The sequence below is a fragment of the Crotalus tigris genome, unplaced genomic scaffold, assembly GCF_016545835.1.
Source record: "Crotalus tigris isolate CLP2741 ecotype Arizona unplaced genomic scaffold, ASM1654583v1 scf7180000019953.484404808:943566, whole genome shotgun sequence".
Classification (NCBI taxonomy): domain Eukaryota; kingdom Metazoa; phylum Chordata; class Lepidosauria; order Squamata; family Viperidae; genus Crotalus; species Crotalus tigris.
The window spans coordinates 103,788-119,265 of record NW_024097788.1 but is presented as its reverse complement, the minus strand read 5'-3'; the positions used below and the strand labels follow the sequence as shown (position 1 = coordinate 119,265).

The window sequence follows — 15,478 nt, the reverse complement described above, 5'->3', positions numbered from 1 at the left end:
TATTCAGTTTATATCCTATTTTGCTTTTTTCAATTTTAACTCCCCATCCATGTTCAAAATATTCCAATCATTTATAATTTCAGAACAAGTTATATTTGGGTAACCAAAAGCTTCCTTTATTCAAAGTTCTTAACATGTTCTTATTTCCCTTTTCATACCAAGATATGATATTTTGATTGCAAATCCTATCTATCTACAGTAGTTATGATAATACTTCTATTTCTAGCAATCTATTCTTAACCATATTCAAACATCCAATTAATAATATAACATCCCCTCTAATAGGTCAAAGCTTCTATTTCCTTCAGGCAATTGTATATTTACTTATGACAATAAGAATTATATTTGCCTAGTGTGGAAAAATGTCTATTTCCAGAAGAAGAGAGGTTTTATTGTAGCATTGCTGGCTGTGGAATTCTGGGAGTTGAAGTCCACATGCCTTAAAATTGTCAAGGTTGAGAAACACTGTTGTAGGGTGTAACATTGGATTTAGTTTGAAGAAGCCTACATGTATCACGGAATCACTAATGGACTCAGTCATCACGTTTAGGCACTTGATTATAAAAATAGAAAATTAATAAAATATTTATATATATAAAAAGAATGTAAGCGTTGCACCAGTGCACATATATACTACACATAAGATATATCTTTCTAGTTATCCATTGTTAGGGATACCTATAGCCTTGGTCTTTATTGAGCCCTCTGCTTTGCAGTGAACATGGATTCATGAACTCTCCTACCACAACCTTGCCTTCTAATTGTTATCCATGTAAATTAACTTGCTATTTACATTTCCTCTCTTGCTCAACGCAACTGATGTCTGACAACAGATCTGGCTGCAGCTGGAGAAATCCAAGCCTCTGATACGGTGTTAATGATCTCTTAATAACTGAGCAGTTTTATGTGCTATTAGGAAGCTCCCGGCAGGAAGGATTGAATCCATCTTAATCACTACTTGCCTCTTGATCATTAAAATGTGCAAAAGTCCCTAGGATCAAAGAAATCCTGCAACATTATCTGTGTTCCATGGAGGAAGTAAATTTCGATTGAAAGGCTGAAACTACAGGAATCTCAAGTGTGCTAGATCAGGGAGTCCAACTTTAGCAATTTTAAAACCTGTGGACTTCAACTCCCAGAATTCCCCAGCCAGTCATGAATTCTGGATGCTGGCTGGGGAATTCTGGGAGTTGAAATCCACAAGTCTTAAAGTTACCAAGATTGGACACCCTCTATTTTAAATAGAGATCTGTTCCCTTTAAATCAGTGGTTCTCAACCTTTTTAATGCCGCGACCCCCAACCGGTCGTAAGTCGAGGGCTACCCAACTGGTCGTAATTCGAGGACTTTCCCTGCCCAGGAGTGCCGCGCATGCGTGGTGCTGTCCCCTGCGCCAGCTGAGGTGTAGCTGGCAAGCGGCAGAGATGGCGCAGGCCGACCACCGACTAGGCCACCAGCTGGCCCAGCCCAAGGGAGGTAAGGCACCCGCTGGGCCCCACGCACGCCAGCAACCCTCCCTGCGCCCGCCGGCCTCCCACCTCCCACCCCTAGCCCTCTTTTACTTACATTTTTAGTAGTTGCTCAGCAGGGAGGGGTGGAAACTTCCAGAGAGCTCACCTTCGCTGCAGACAACTTGCAGCACCGTTTGCAGAATGGGGCTTTTGGCGGGCTCAGCAGGGCAGAGACAGCCTGGACAATTCCTAGTGGCTTTTGAAAGCCAATAGAATTAAACTCTATTCAAGAGAGTCTATTCTATTGGCTTTCAAAAGCCAATAGAATAAAAGGGAGTAGCACAGCTAAGGAAAAGGGGGGGGGGAATGGCGGACTGTGTTATTTGGCGACTCCCGTGAAATGGTCATTTGACCCCAAATGGGTCCCGACCCACAGGTTGAGAACCGCTGCTTTAAATAGTGGAAATTCAATTTGGGGATAAGAGAGCAGCAGAAGTCTGTCTAATCTAAGCCATTTTTTCATTTCTCTTCCTTCTTCCCTTCCATTGAAATAATTCCTAAGGAAGAAACGGGTTGCAATTAACACCATACCAATACATGATTACCTGCGTCATCTATATTGTAATTTCTTAATTAGGAGGACCAAGTGTAGCAATCAAGACTGCATAATCACATGAAACTAGCTATAATTAATTTTCTAGCACTGAGACCGACTCATGTTTCTAGGCTTGTAGTTCTACTTTTATCTTAAATACTGAAAGATGATTCATTTCTTGCTCAGGCATGGAACATGTACAATCTTTTCTTAGTCATTCCCCTGTCAAGCTGGCTAGCAGCTTGAAAATATATGAAAAAGGGGATTTCCTCTCTACTTTTCTGGGTTATACGATGTTCCTGTTACTCCTGGATTTTAGGAATATGTTTCATTATTAAATCCTGCAAATCTTGGGCCATTTTTTTATATAAGTTTAAATTAATAAGCCTGGTCTATGCCTCCAGTTGGCCACACGTCAGCACAATGAGCATCCTTAATCAACCTCTCCCTTCCCCGTTCCCATTCTCCATAACCAGAATAACAATTTCTAATAGAGTTGGAAAGGACCTTGAAGGTCATCTAGTCCAACCCCCTGCTCAGACAGGAAACCCTATACCAGTGGTGGTGAACCTATGGCATGGGTGCCAGAGGCAGCACAGAGCCCTCTCTATGGGCACGTGTGCCGTCGCCCCAGTCCTTGGCCTTCAGCTGGGTTTTATAAAACCTTTTCACTTTAGACCTCCGATGCCATGTGCAAAAAAAAAAAAAAAAAGGTTCAATCAATCAGTCAATTTCAACTATTCGTGGGGAAAAAAGGGTCTTGCAAAGTTGGAATTGGTTGAACTTTTTAGTCCCACTCAGTCTGCCATTACCACTGCAGCCACGCCCACCCAATAGGCCACACCCTTCCAATTGGCCACACCCAGTCAATGGGCCACACCCACCCATCACCCGACGATGCATAAGTGGGTTTTGGGTTACAGTTTGGGCACCCGGTCTCTAAAAGGTTCGCCATCACTGCCCTATACCATTTCAGACAAATGGTTGTCCAATCTCTTCTAAAAAACCTTCATTGTTGCACCCTCAACTTCTGAAGACAATTCCACTGATTAATTGTTCTAATTAAATTGTCAGGAAATTTCTCCTTAGTTCTAGATCGGTTCTCTCCTCTCCTCCCTTGAAATGCATCTGAATCTTGATCCAACAGAGCATCTCCTTATGATGACATTTTACAGCCTATTGGCATTCAAAGGAAATACGAAGACAATCGGATTGAGGTCCTGGCACTAACCATGGTAAGCCTTCCAGCAACTATGATTTTTCCTGATTTTTGAGGGGCAATATCGTCCTGATATGGTTCAGAATGATTTGCAGTCCATCAATAAAGAGTGACATAGCAGCCTTAACACTAAGTGTCAACATTAGGCACACTAGTGCATGTTTTGTTTTTTTTTTAAAAAAAAGAAGAGTCAAATTGACTTCTGGTATATTGAAGAGAATTTAAAAAAAAACATGTTTCAGAAAGAAATTGGGGGAATTTCAGCATTCTGCTAACTGTCCTTTCATGAGGAAGTTGATCTAAATAAATGTTTTTTTAATTAATTAAAATAATTACTCCAAATTTAGTCATTGGGATATATCTGGGGGTAATGGAGGTAGTTTGGTCTAGTGGTTAAAGCACCAGGCTAGAAACCAGGAGAATGTGAGTTCTAGTCCTACTTTAGGCATGAAAGCCAGCTAGATGATTTTGGGCCAGTCACTCTCTCTCTCAGTCCAAACAATCTCACAGGATTATTGCTATGGGGGAAATAGCAATGGGGTAGAGGAATGAGCATTAGGTATGTTTATTGCCTTGGGTTATTATATAAAAATAATAAAAGGACATGAGTAAATAAAATAAATTTTGCTTGTCTGTGAATTGAAGATCCAATTTGGGACTGAAAACTGCTGAGATGCTTGTGTAAAGCAACAGAATCTAGATGTTTTTGGGAGGTTTTTTTTAATGAGGATATGACAGGATATTCAAGACCAGGAAAGTGGTCAAACAGTTTAAGAGCCATTGAACTAAAGAAACCTAAGGACTTAAAAATTGCTGGAGCTTGGATTTAAAGACATTGGTGCAGTAGTAAATACCTCTATTTCTCTTATGCTGCTCTTCAGCTCCTCATTACTTTCAGAGGAATTTGTACAGAACAGGTTACGTTTGTTTATTTTATCAGATTTATTCAGGCTGCCTAACCCTAAGAAGACTCTTGGATTTTCAATGGATTGTGTTATGAATGGGAAAAAATACAATTAGTGTCTACAACATTAGCTGTGGGAAGTCAGCCCCCCAGAGAAAGAAATATCAAAAGGGCAGAAAAATATATTTTCTCAAAGGATTTTAAAGAGGCAGGAAAGCATGCCCTGCTTTCTTAATAGCCCCAGGTCTCCCTTCCTCAAGCAGAAACCAGCACTATAGAGATGCAGATGTAAATCCAGGGAGCTAGGAGATTAAGAAGACAAAGATCTAAAATCTACATATCCCATCCAAACTCTAAGAGTCATCAGTCCCAGCCCCAGGGAAGCAGGATATGACCTTTGGTCATAATAGGACTAACCCATCACCATCAGAATACCAGAAAAGCACACTCAGACTCGGGTCAAAGTTCATGCCACAGGAACAGGAAGCAACTCAAAACAAAAGCTCCAGAGAGTATAAAAACCCACTCCCCACATGTGCTCAGCTCTTTTTTTCCACTTCCCTGCCAGAATCATTTTTCTGTCTGGCTCTCCTCTTCAATAAACTGCAACCTTATTTCTAAAGCAGTCACCATGATGTTTATTCCCGGCTTGGACTGAACCAGGATGAAGACTTTTCCTTCCAGCAAAGCCAAGGTATTAATGCCTACTACATTTCTGATGGCAAGCAAAGGTATGAATTTTAAAACTGCTTCTAGGATTCCTTCATCTCTTAAATACCTTTAAAAGAAAGGGACAAAACATAAGTTGCGGGATTCTTGGTGCTCTCTGAGCTTGGTGGTTTTCTTTCAGATGTTTCATTATCAAACTAAATAACATCATCAGTGCTAGAAGGGAGTGGGTTTTGCTCTTGGTTTATATACAAGTGGCTTGCCCAGTCAGTGTTGATGGGAGTGGTCTTGGTGGTTCCTTGATTAGGTGGTTGTTTACTGAGTTGGATAACGAAACACCTTCAGAAAAACAACCAAGCTCACAGAGCACCCTGGAGCCCACAATTCAACCCTGAGCTACAAATATTCTCTTTTATCGGTAAAACATGAGTTGTATACATTTGGGATTTGGTCATATCTGTGTAGAAATTACCATGTTGCTACTAGTCTGCTGTCTTGGTACTCTCTATTTCAAGACTCCTGAACTCTATTTTAAGGGTTCTTCTACCTTAAACTTTACATTGAACTTAGACCAAAAAACTATGGAAACAGAAAAAAGCTTGATGAGATGACATACACAATTGGAAGATAGCCTTGGAAGGCTATATCCAAAGGAACCGACTCAGAAAGTGAGGAGGGGGGAATTGCTTTATTCATAAAGAAAGCAAATGTTTGCAGAAAAAAAATCACCAATTAGAACATGGAAAGTTTGTTAAGAACTTTTGGGTATGGGTAAAAGAGGTGTATGTGTGACAGAAAGTGACATCACTATTGGACTTTATTATAGACTTCCTGGACAGACTGAAGATATGGATGAGATCTTTGTTAGATGTCCAAACTTTCAAAGAGGCCATGAGAGTAATAAAAGAAGATTCAAATACCCTGACATCTGCCGGAAATCTATTTCTGCCAAGAGTCAGAAGTCCAACACATTCCTAGCCTTTCTTGCTGACAACTTAATTAATCAGAAGGAAGAAAAAGGAAAAGGAGGATTTGCTATCCAGGACATAATCCTTAATAACAGGGAAGAATAAGTTGAGGAAGTGACATTAACTAGAACAGGGATTTTCAAAAACTTGGCAACTTTAAGACTTGTGGACTTCAACTCCCAGAATTCCTCAGCCAGCCCTGGCTGGCTGAGGAATTCTGGGAATTGAAGTCCAGAAGTCTTAAAGTTGCCAAGTTTGAAGATCCCTGAACTAGAACATTGAGAGCAAATCAGCACATTATTTTTGAATATGATATCAAGGGGAGAAACAATAGAAAAGACACAGATTTCTATAGCTGATTTCAGAAGGTAATGAATGATAAACCCTTAAGGAAGACAGATGAGATCCAGAAAAATGTCCAGAAAAGATAGGAAGTTCAATGAAAGGAGGCACAATACTGAAGCCACCACAGCAAATGATACGGTAGCAGAAGAAAAATAGCACACAAAGAAACCAGTGTGAATACACACAGAGCCTTCTAAAATGCTGAAAAGTAAAAAAGGGGATTTAGGTAATAGGAGACAGGAAACGTAAGGAGGAGCATATATCTACACCAGGGGTAGGCAATCTTGGCTCTTTTATGACTCGTGGACTTCAGCTCCCAGAATTCCTGAGCCAGCCATGCTGAGGGGAAAGGGAGAGGTTTCCAAGCTGAGCCATGCTGGCTCAGGAATTCTGGGAGCTGAAGTCCACGAGTCATGAAGGGGCCAAAGTTTTCCCCATGCTGGCTCAGGAATTCTGGGAGTTGAAGTCCACGGGTCATAAAAGAGCCAAGGTTGCCTATCCTTGGTCCAGGCTGTGGTGTTTAATTAATTGAGATGAATTCAAGTTTGCAAAACCAGCTGACCTACATCCTAGATGTTGAAGGCACTAGCAGAAGTGATTGCTATGTATATTCTTGGAGAACTCTTAGAGGGTGAGGCCCTAGAAGACTGAAGTTGTATGGTCTTCAAAAAAAAAATGGAAGGAGAAAAATCAAACTTCTCAGCTTGACACTTTTACTCTGCAAGGTCCTCAAGCAGATACTTCAGCAGCATTGCTTGTGAGCACTTGGATAAGAATGCGTTAGTTAACAAGAGCCAGCTGTGGGTGGGTTTGTCAGCAAGAAGACATGCAAGGCCAAACCTGCTTCTTTAATAACTTAATAGATTGGCAGAATACTGTGGAAACACACCTCCCCAAAGCATTTGACAAAGTTTCCATTAATTACGTCCTTGTTAACATGATAACATACAAGCTAGAAGATGATACAACTGTTGGATGTAACCATAAACCAGCTGAGGGGTGACTTCCAAAGAATACTCATAAATGGCCCCCATCAGACCAGAGTAGTGTTGAGTGGAAGGGTTCAACTGGGTTCAACATTTGTATTAATCATCCATGTGACCCCCAGGATGATGAGGTTGAGCAGATGAGGATCAGAATTGCAGATGACAAAATGAGGAGCTAAATGTCTATGGAGATTCTAAGTCATTCAGGTCATGGTTGTTCCCAAAGGAGCTTTTTCAAAAGGCAATTGGACTTTGTTTTTCCTTGAAGACATTTGACTTCTCATCTAAGAAGCTTCTTCAGTTCTGACTGAATGGTGGAGGATGGAAGGATTTATATTCGTAGTCATCTGGTCTACACTCTTTTTGAGAGTCATTGAGGCCACCTGGAGATTTATCTGTGCCCTCAGGGTCACCTGAATGGTGCAAATAGGTGTGGAACCTTCTTGGAACTTCTGAAAGGATTGTATTGTAAACAGGAAATAGGTGGTTTTGTATTCCTCCTCCTCTGTTGAGAGGACTGTTCAAACTTAATGTAGATAGCCTCCTTGACCCCTCTTTCAAACTAGCAGCCCTCTCTGTCCATAATGTGGATTTTGCTATCTTGAAAAGAATGACCTTTGACTTTCAAATGCAGATGGACTGCTGAATCTTGTCCTGATGGTTTTGTTCTCCTATATTGTGCCATGCATTTGTGATATGTTTTGTTTCTCCAGTGTAAAGATCTGTACATGTCTCACTGCACAGATCTGTACAATGAGATATATGCAGTACAATGCAGTAGACATTAGAACAGCTTCTCCCATCTCCTGAGTTATAGTGGACTATACCAGAATGCCAAAATGGTATGGGATTTGTAGTACAGATAGTCCTCTACTTTTGACCGGGTGCTTAGCAACCATTCAGTTACAATGGACCCCCCAAAAAAGGTATTTATTAACCAGGTTCAAAGTTCTGATAGTGGCCCACCCCCTAGTCATGTGACTGCGTTTTGGTTGCTTAGCAACCAACACATTTACAGCCATTTGCAGTATCTTACAATCACATGACTGTGATTTATAATGTTTTTGCTGCAAACTGGAGTTTATTTCCAGTTTCTGGCCAAAAATGCCTCATAGCTGAGCAACGAGTTAATGATTCACTTAATGATGGCATTTGATTAACAACCACAGCGGCAAAAAGGTCATAAAATTGGGTGCAGTCACATGATGACCTGCTTTACCACTATTGGGATGTGGATGTAATTGTGGGCTCAGTTACGGTCGTAAATCAAGGACTATCTGTATGGAATGTAACATCCTCAATCAGGTTGGCATCAGCCCTGGTTTTCTTTCAATTTCTGATTCAGAATTCTCAATGTTGCTCTTCTCCTGATTTTGTCTGCTTACTCACTGTCGTTGCGTTGTTGACACTCAGCATTTGACGTGATTTCTTTGAAGCGAACTTTTTTAAATGCTTTCCCAAACGCAAGGCGTTTTTCTCCTAATTTGGTGGAGAGTCAGATGAATGCAATCAAACCTGCCATCTCAAATCAAGTTAAAAGGATACGATAAAAAGGGTGGGGAACTCACAGCCCTCCAGTTTCAGAGCATGATAAATGCTCCCTTTGTGCTTGAGGGTTTTTCAGAGTTCTTTTTTGCTAGTTGCAATTAGGTTTTCTTTTTCTTAACTGCTTTTCGGGAGCCAAAAACCTAGCAACACAGTGGCCTGCCCTTGTGAAGTAGCAAACTGCATTTTGTTTCAGGGCTGTTCATCAAGTAATGGGTATTCATAGGCCTAGCAAGGGATTATTGTCCCCATGACAGTGATATCTACAATATAAGGTCAAAAAAGTCAAGATGGCAACTGCAATGGTGTGATTCAAGCTGTCCTTGCCTTTTTAATATAGAGAAAGAAAATTGTAGATAGATATAGATAGATAGATAGATAGATAGATAGATAGATAGATAGATAGATAGATAGAAAAGAAAAGTTTTGTGAGATTTTTTTAACCGTTTATTCATCAGTCTCAAATGATAAGATGTTCTGCTTTCAGCTGAATAATTTAAAACCCACTGAATCACTGTGTGTATTTGAACCCAAACGTTCCTAGCTTTTGTGCATGTCCATCAAGCGTGATAAAATGATCCTTGAACTATTTCCAACACAAATTTTGCAGAATAACAGAATTGGAAGGGACTTTGGAGGTCTTCAATCCAACCCCCCTGCTCAGGCTGGAGACCCTGTACCATTACAGACAGATGGCTGTCCAGTCCATTTGTAGTGCTATCCCCGAAAGGGCCGCTAACGTCTGATTCCCTCTGTCCCTTTCTCCAGGCAATTTGGTTCCGCCCTGCTCTCAGTCACTGGCTAATGTCCCAAGGTCTTTCGCTCTGTCCCTTGCCCTGGACATCAGCCCATTCTGGTCACTCACCCAGGCAACTCCACTCACTCAGCTCAGTTTGGCTCTGCTGTCTGCCGGTGCATCTGCCCCCCCTCTGGTCACTGGCTGGCCCACTCCCCTGGCTCAGCTCATCCCCATTGTCTTCTCTGCGTCTGGCGCCCCCTCTGGTCACTGGCTCACCCACTCGCCTGGCTCAGCTCATCTCCGCTGTCTCCGGATGCTAATTTGAAGTACCTTTATGCATGCTAGATAATGCCGTTCCTGCATATTCTCCAAATTTACATTTGCAATAATTTCCCCCTTTCTGCAGTGTTGAACATTTCAGTTCGGTGGCTGAGAGCTTTTTCGAAGGGGCCTCTGGCGTCCCATCTGCCAAGCCATGGCTGATTATGGCTGGTTCATAATACAAATAAACTACTAGACCATAGTTTAAAGGTCACAGTGGCTGCTGGACTCATAAAGCTCTGGAATCCAGCAGATGACATGTTGTTCTCTGGTAATCTTAGACGTTAAATTGGAGGAACAATATTTGAAACAAGGATGTTTTACTTGTTCACAAGGATTCTCAGCATTTCCCTAGCGAGCGTTTTCCGCCATAGTCCCTCAAAAAACACAAGCCAGTCTTAAGTTCTTTTTCTGAATAGAATTCAGTTTCAAACAGGACAGCTGAATTATACCATTGGCTACAATGCCTACCAATTTGCATTTTGAGCTTTCCTTGGTGTTATTCCTAGATCAGACAGGAAGCTTTTTCACACAATAGGCCATATTACTAATGGGAACTCAATACTCCAGATTTTCCCTGGGCAGAGAAGATTTCTGTGGCAAATTTCATGCTTTGCAAGCAAGAGACCTTCAGATGTTGTGGGTGCTTCATCACTGGAGGTTTTTAAGAAGAGACTGGACACTCACTTGTCTAAAATGGTGTAGAGTCTTCTGCTTGACCAGGGGGTTGGAATGATGATGATGATGATAAATGATAAAATTAAACTGCTCTGGGACTTCAGAATTCAAACAGACAAGCACCTGCAACATAACAATTGTCAATAAGAAAGACAAAAAAGTCTGGATAGTGGACGTGGCAGTGCCTGGAGACAGCAGAATAGAAGAGAAAGAACTGGAGAAGATAACAAAATACAAAGACCTACAAATAGAAATAGAAAGACGGTGGCAAAAGCAAGCAAGGTAATAGTAATAGGCGCCTTGGGTGCAATCCCAAAACAACTGGAGCACCACTTGAACATCATTGGCATTGACAAATTCGCCATTAGTCAATTGCAAAAGGCGGCCTTACTAGGAACTGCTTCCGTTCTGCGACAATATCTGTAATAACATCAAACATCCACATCTGCCTAGGAAGACAAAAATGCCAAATCCAGTCTGAACATCTGGCTGACTGTGCGATGATCTTCAATAACAACAACAACAACAACAACAACAACATAACACCCCAGACTTAACAATTGCCAATAAGAAAGACAAAAAAAGTCTGGATAGTGGACGTGGCAGTGCCTGGAGACAGCAGAATAGACTAGAAAGAACTGGAGAAGATAACAAAATACAAAGACCTACAGATAGAAATAGAAAGACTGTGGCAAAAGCAAGCAAGGGTAGTACCAATAATAATAGGCTCCTTGGGTGCAATCCCAAAACAACTGGCGCACCATTTGAACACCATTGGCATTGACAAATTCGCTATTAGTCAATTGCAAAAGGCGGCCTTACTAGGAACTGCTTCCATCCTGCAACGATACCTGTAATATCATCAAACATCCACATCTACCTATCCCAGGTCCTGGGTAAGGACTCGATAGGTAGACAAAATGCCAAATCCGGTCTGAACATCTGGCTGACTGTGCGATGATCCATAATAATAATAATTGGAAGGGACCTTGGAGGTCATCTAGTCCGACCCCCTGCTCAGGCAGGAAACCCTATGCCATTTCAGACATTATTAGAAGATTAGAAGACCTTGAAGGTCCCTTCCAGCTCTATTCTGATTCTAATTCCTGGGCACTTCTAATAAACGAGGGTATAGCTTAGTTATGTGGAATACAGGTAGTCCTAGACTTACAAACACAATTGGAACCAGAATTTCCATTGCTAAGCAAGGTGGTGGTTGTGAGACACACCCAATTTTGCAACCTTTTTACCGTAGTTGTTAGTAGTACATGTGGAATCACCACATAAGTGAATCACTGCACTTCTTAATGTGGCCGTTAAGTGAAATCTGGCTTTTGCCATTGACTTGGCTCATCAGAAGCTGGCTGGGAAGGTCACAAATGACAATCACGTTGAGTCCAGAATGCTGCAATCATTGTATATACATGCTGGTTGCCAAGTGCCCAGTTTTAACCACGTGACTATGGGGGTATTGTGACGGTCGTAAGTGTGAGAATGGGTTGTAAGTCAAATGTTTTTTTTAGCACTGCTGTAACTTTGAACTGTCACTAAATGAATCATTGTAAGCTGAGGACTACCAGTAACCAGTCTACAAGATGCTTGGGAGTGTTAATCAGACAATTGGTTGGTTTGTTTTTGACAATGGCTGGATTCAATATCTCAAACTATGGCTTAGGGGTAAGCAGCCTTGGCTCTTTTGGCTCTTTTATGACTCGTGGACTTCAACTTCCAGAATTTCTGAGCCAGCATGGCTGGCTCAAGAATTCTGGGAGTTGAAGTCCACGAGTCATAAAAGAGCCAAGGTTGCTTACCCCTGGCTTAGCTCTTTGTTTGAAATTATATTGGTTACCTTCTTGATAAGTCAGGGCTCTAACATGCAGATTTCCTGGGGAGCAGAGCTAATGATATCTCTTCATGCATTTCACCAGTTCTTAAATAGTCAACACTGACAGTTGAATATTTATTTATTTATTTACTCAGAAGGAATCTGTTAGACATGAAGTATGAGGACCATATGTTAAGTTCCAAGTGAGCTGATTTATAGCTTATGCTTATACACAAGAATCTAGTCAACTAATGGTCAGCGCTAAATTGGCACTAGATAAGGGTCAACAGAATTCATGGGGATGGGACTTGTTTGTGGGATATAATGACTCTAGGCTAATTCCTCTCTTGACTCAACCCCCCAGACTCTGTCTGTCCTTCTCTTACAGAATGAAATAGGCTGATTCCTCATCTACGTTCAGGCCGACCTGCTTAATAGTTGGAAAGGAGACCATCACGAAATATTAGAACTATAGGATTGCCTGGGAAGTTGAAGAATATCCATCAGGAAGATGATGGGAACCCACTAATGCACTGCTGCCAACATGGAAATAGTGTGGGATGAAGCTTTAGGTTGCAACCACAAATGACCAGCTAATAGACTGATCTCTTGACCCCGCATGGAAAATCACCTGCTCAGTTGTCTGCAACTCCCAGCCCTCACAGATGACCAAGAAAAAAATACCCTGGGCAATAGTATAGAATATCACCTAGAATTTTCAAAAGACAAGAATAGAAGCACATTTTAAAAACCAAGTGACAGTTAAGATCACCTTTCAGAGTAACCAAAACTTTTTTTGTCCCATGGCCTGTTCTGAATCCATCTTAAAAGTGGTTTATCACTGAGTTAGGATTAGAATTGTATTTTTAAAGTGTAAATCTCTGCAGTGAGTTCATACCTTACACTTCTATCTAAATTCCTAACAATGAGCTCTTCCACATTCAGGAAGAGGTAGCATCATTCTTTGTGTATACGTTCTCTCTTTTTGTGTTCTCCAACACTATTACAGTACAACATGTTTCGTTGCACAGTCCCAAAGTAACAAAATTATAGTCTGTTGTTTCTTTAACAGCAGGGACTAACAGAATTTAAGCCTTCTTCAGCTACCAACTAATAAACACCTCGAAGGCCAAGGAGACATCACCCTTGAGAGTATACCTTCTATTGTGATTCAGTTTAGACAGCTAGGATCCCTGGGAAAATTGCATGCATTCTTGCTGGGTGGAGATATTTTGTGTGAATCCATGCAGCCCATCATCTGAAATACAAACATGTTGTACTACATTCCAAGCAACGTACCAATATTATTTGCAGCCAATTTAAGAAAGATGCTTAACCAAGGATATAATAAAGTCAGTGGTAAAGCAAATAACACTGTACATTGAATTGAAGTAACTTCTCCAGGGTAGCTTGACCAGTTTAGCTAGTATTCAAGTAGCTAAGCTGGTGTTGAGTAATGCACTAGTACCAGTGTGGCAAATTATTACATTTTGTAGAAATAACTGACATAAAAAAGCAATAACAATTTTGCATTACTATTATGTATAATAGTTTTAGTGTTGGGATTTTGATAGGGGAAGATTCTTCTTTACAAAATCAGGATTTTTGGGAGAGATGAATATTGTGGGGAAAACTTTTGATATTTGAGAAATGTCCTTTCAGTGCCAGATACCCTTCCCCCTCCTAAATCTAAAAACATTTAAATGTGGGTCTGAAGTTTGAAGGCAATCTTGAAAACATCTAGAGAACCTATGAACATTGGGTACTTTGGCCATCTTTTGAGGAAACTGCCCCCAGCCACGATGAGGGAGAATAATCCAAAAAATGCAGGGGAATTTCTGGAAGCTTGGCACTCTAATTAGCCCTCAATAGACACGGACATAAACAAAATATACTATGTAAAAGAGACAGTCAACAAGCCAAATGGGAACAAAAACATCAAAACATCCACCCACCAGCAATCAATACCCAGATGAATATACATTAACTCCAAGATTAACATCAGACCAACATTCAAGTAAACAATACCCCAAGCAAGGAACTGCCAAACTAGCCAACAATAAACAGCCTAGCCCAGGGGTAGGCAACTTTGGTTCTTTTATGACTCGTGAACTTCAACTCAGGAATTCTGGGAGTTGAAGTCCACGAGTCATAAAAGAGCCAAGGTTGCCTACCCCTGGCCTAGCCAAAGAAACTCTAAGACCCCCTACCCACACGGACAGGGCAAACCACCAGAATAGAAACTGAGAGCAAACCTCATTACTTAATAGCACTGATGATGTTACCTAGTTTGAGTAACGAAACGTCTGCAAGAAAACAACCAAGCTCGGAGACCACCAAGGTCCCCTCATTTCAACCCCGAGCTACAAATATTCTATTATCATCATCATCATCATCATCGTTTTAGCCATTGTCTACCCATTGCAGGATGAAGGCCTCTTTCACATGTTTCCAACCAATATGGTCCTGCGCTTCCTTTTGTCATTTGGGGCCACAATACTTGCTAATGTCATTATCTTTTATTGAAGCAGAATAGTAAGACTTATGGGGGGAATAGGAAAACTGAAAATGCACATGTAAATAATGCTGTCTGTTTCTTGGAAATGAATAAAGCTATTTGCCAAAAATAAATAATTTCCAGTGTTCACATGGAATTCATCTGAAAAGCAATAAACTCTGAAAAGCAATATTGGTGTGATAGACATGCTGTCCTGTCAATTATCTCAGTAGGAGCTACTGCTAGTTTCCTACCACCCCTGCTCCTTCTTTTGTTCTTACTTTTTCTAAGTAATTCTATTTTTGAGTAGACTACCTTAAAGGATACTATTGATATTTTTCAGGTGTCTGCCAAGTATTTATTAACATGAGAAAGAGAAACAGTAATGTAAAAGATCCAACGTCAAAGCATGTGAGAACGGAAAAGATCAGGAAACAAGCATAAAATAATATCTCCCCAAGTTATGGGATTAACTTTGTTTTAACCACCCTGCACCCCATTAAATTTAATAGTTCATTAAAGAGATACATGGTGGGAAAGCCAAACTTAAAATCCTAAAAGAATGCTGTTGTGTTCCTATATTATTCAGAGTTACAAGAAATCAGTGTAATTAAAGTGTTTAAAAAAACAATGTGAAGCCTTTCAGATATGATAGATGGTTACTCTCATTCTCCATAGTGGTCATGGTGTCTAAGCCATCTGGACTAATACAACCTTTCAAAAAATGAAGTGAAAAA

At 40.8% G+C, this 15,478-nt stretch overlaps 1 long non-coding RNA gene across 4 annotated transcripts in view; it reads left to right on the top strand.

The window, feature by feature from the left end:
* The window catches only part of LOC120317968, a 32,531-nt gene extending 17,587 nt beyond the window's left edge, over nucleotides 1–14,944 (top strand). For 3 of the 4 annotated variants that reach the window (XR_005559372.1, XR_005559374.1, XR_005559373.1), the window contains 3 exons: nucleotides 3,135–3,280; nucleotides 4,792–4,899; nucleotides 12,633–14,944. This is a non-coding gene — a long non-coding RNA (uncharacterized LOC120317968). Of the gene's footprint in view, nucleotides 1–3,119; nucleotides 3,281–4,791; nucleotides 4,900–12,632 lie in introns of all 4 variants that reach the window. The other variant, XR_005559375.1, reaches the window with a different exon arrangement.
* Nucleotides 14,945–15,478: the final 534 nt, after the last annotated feature.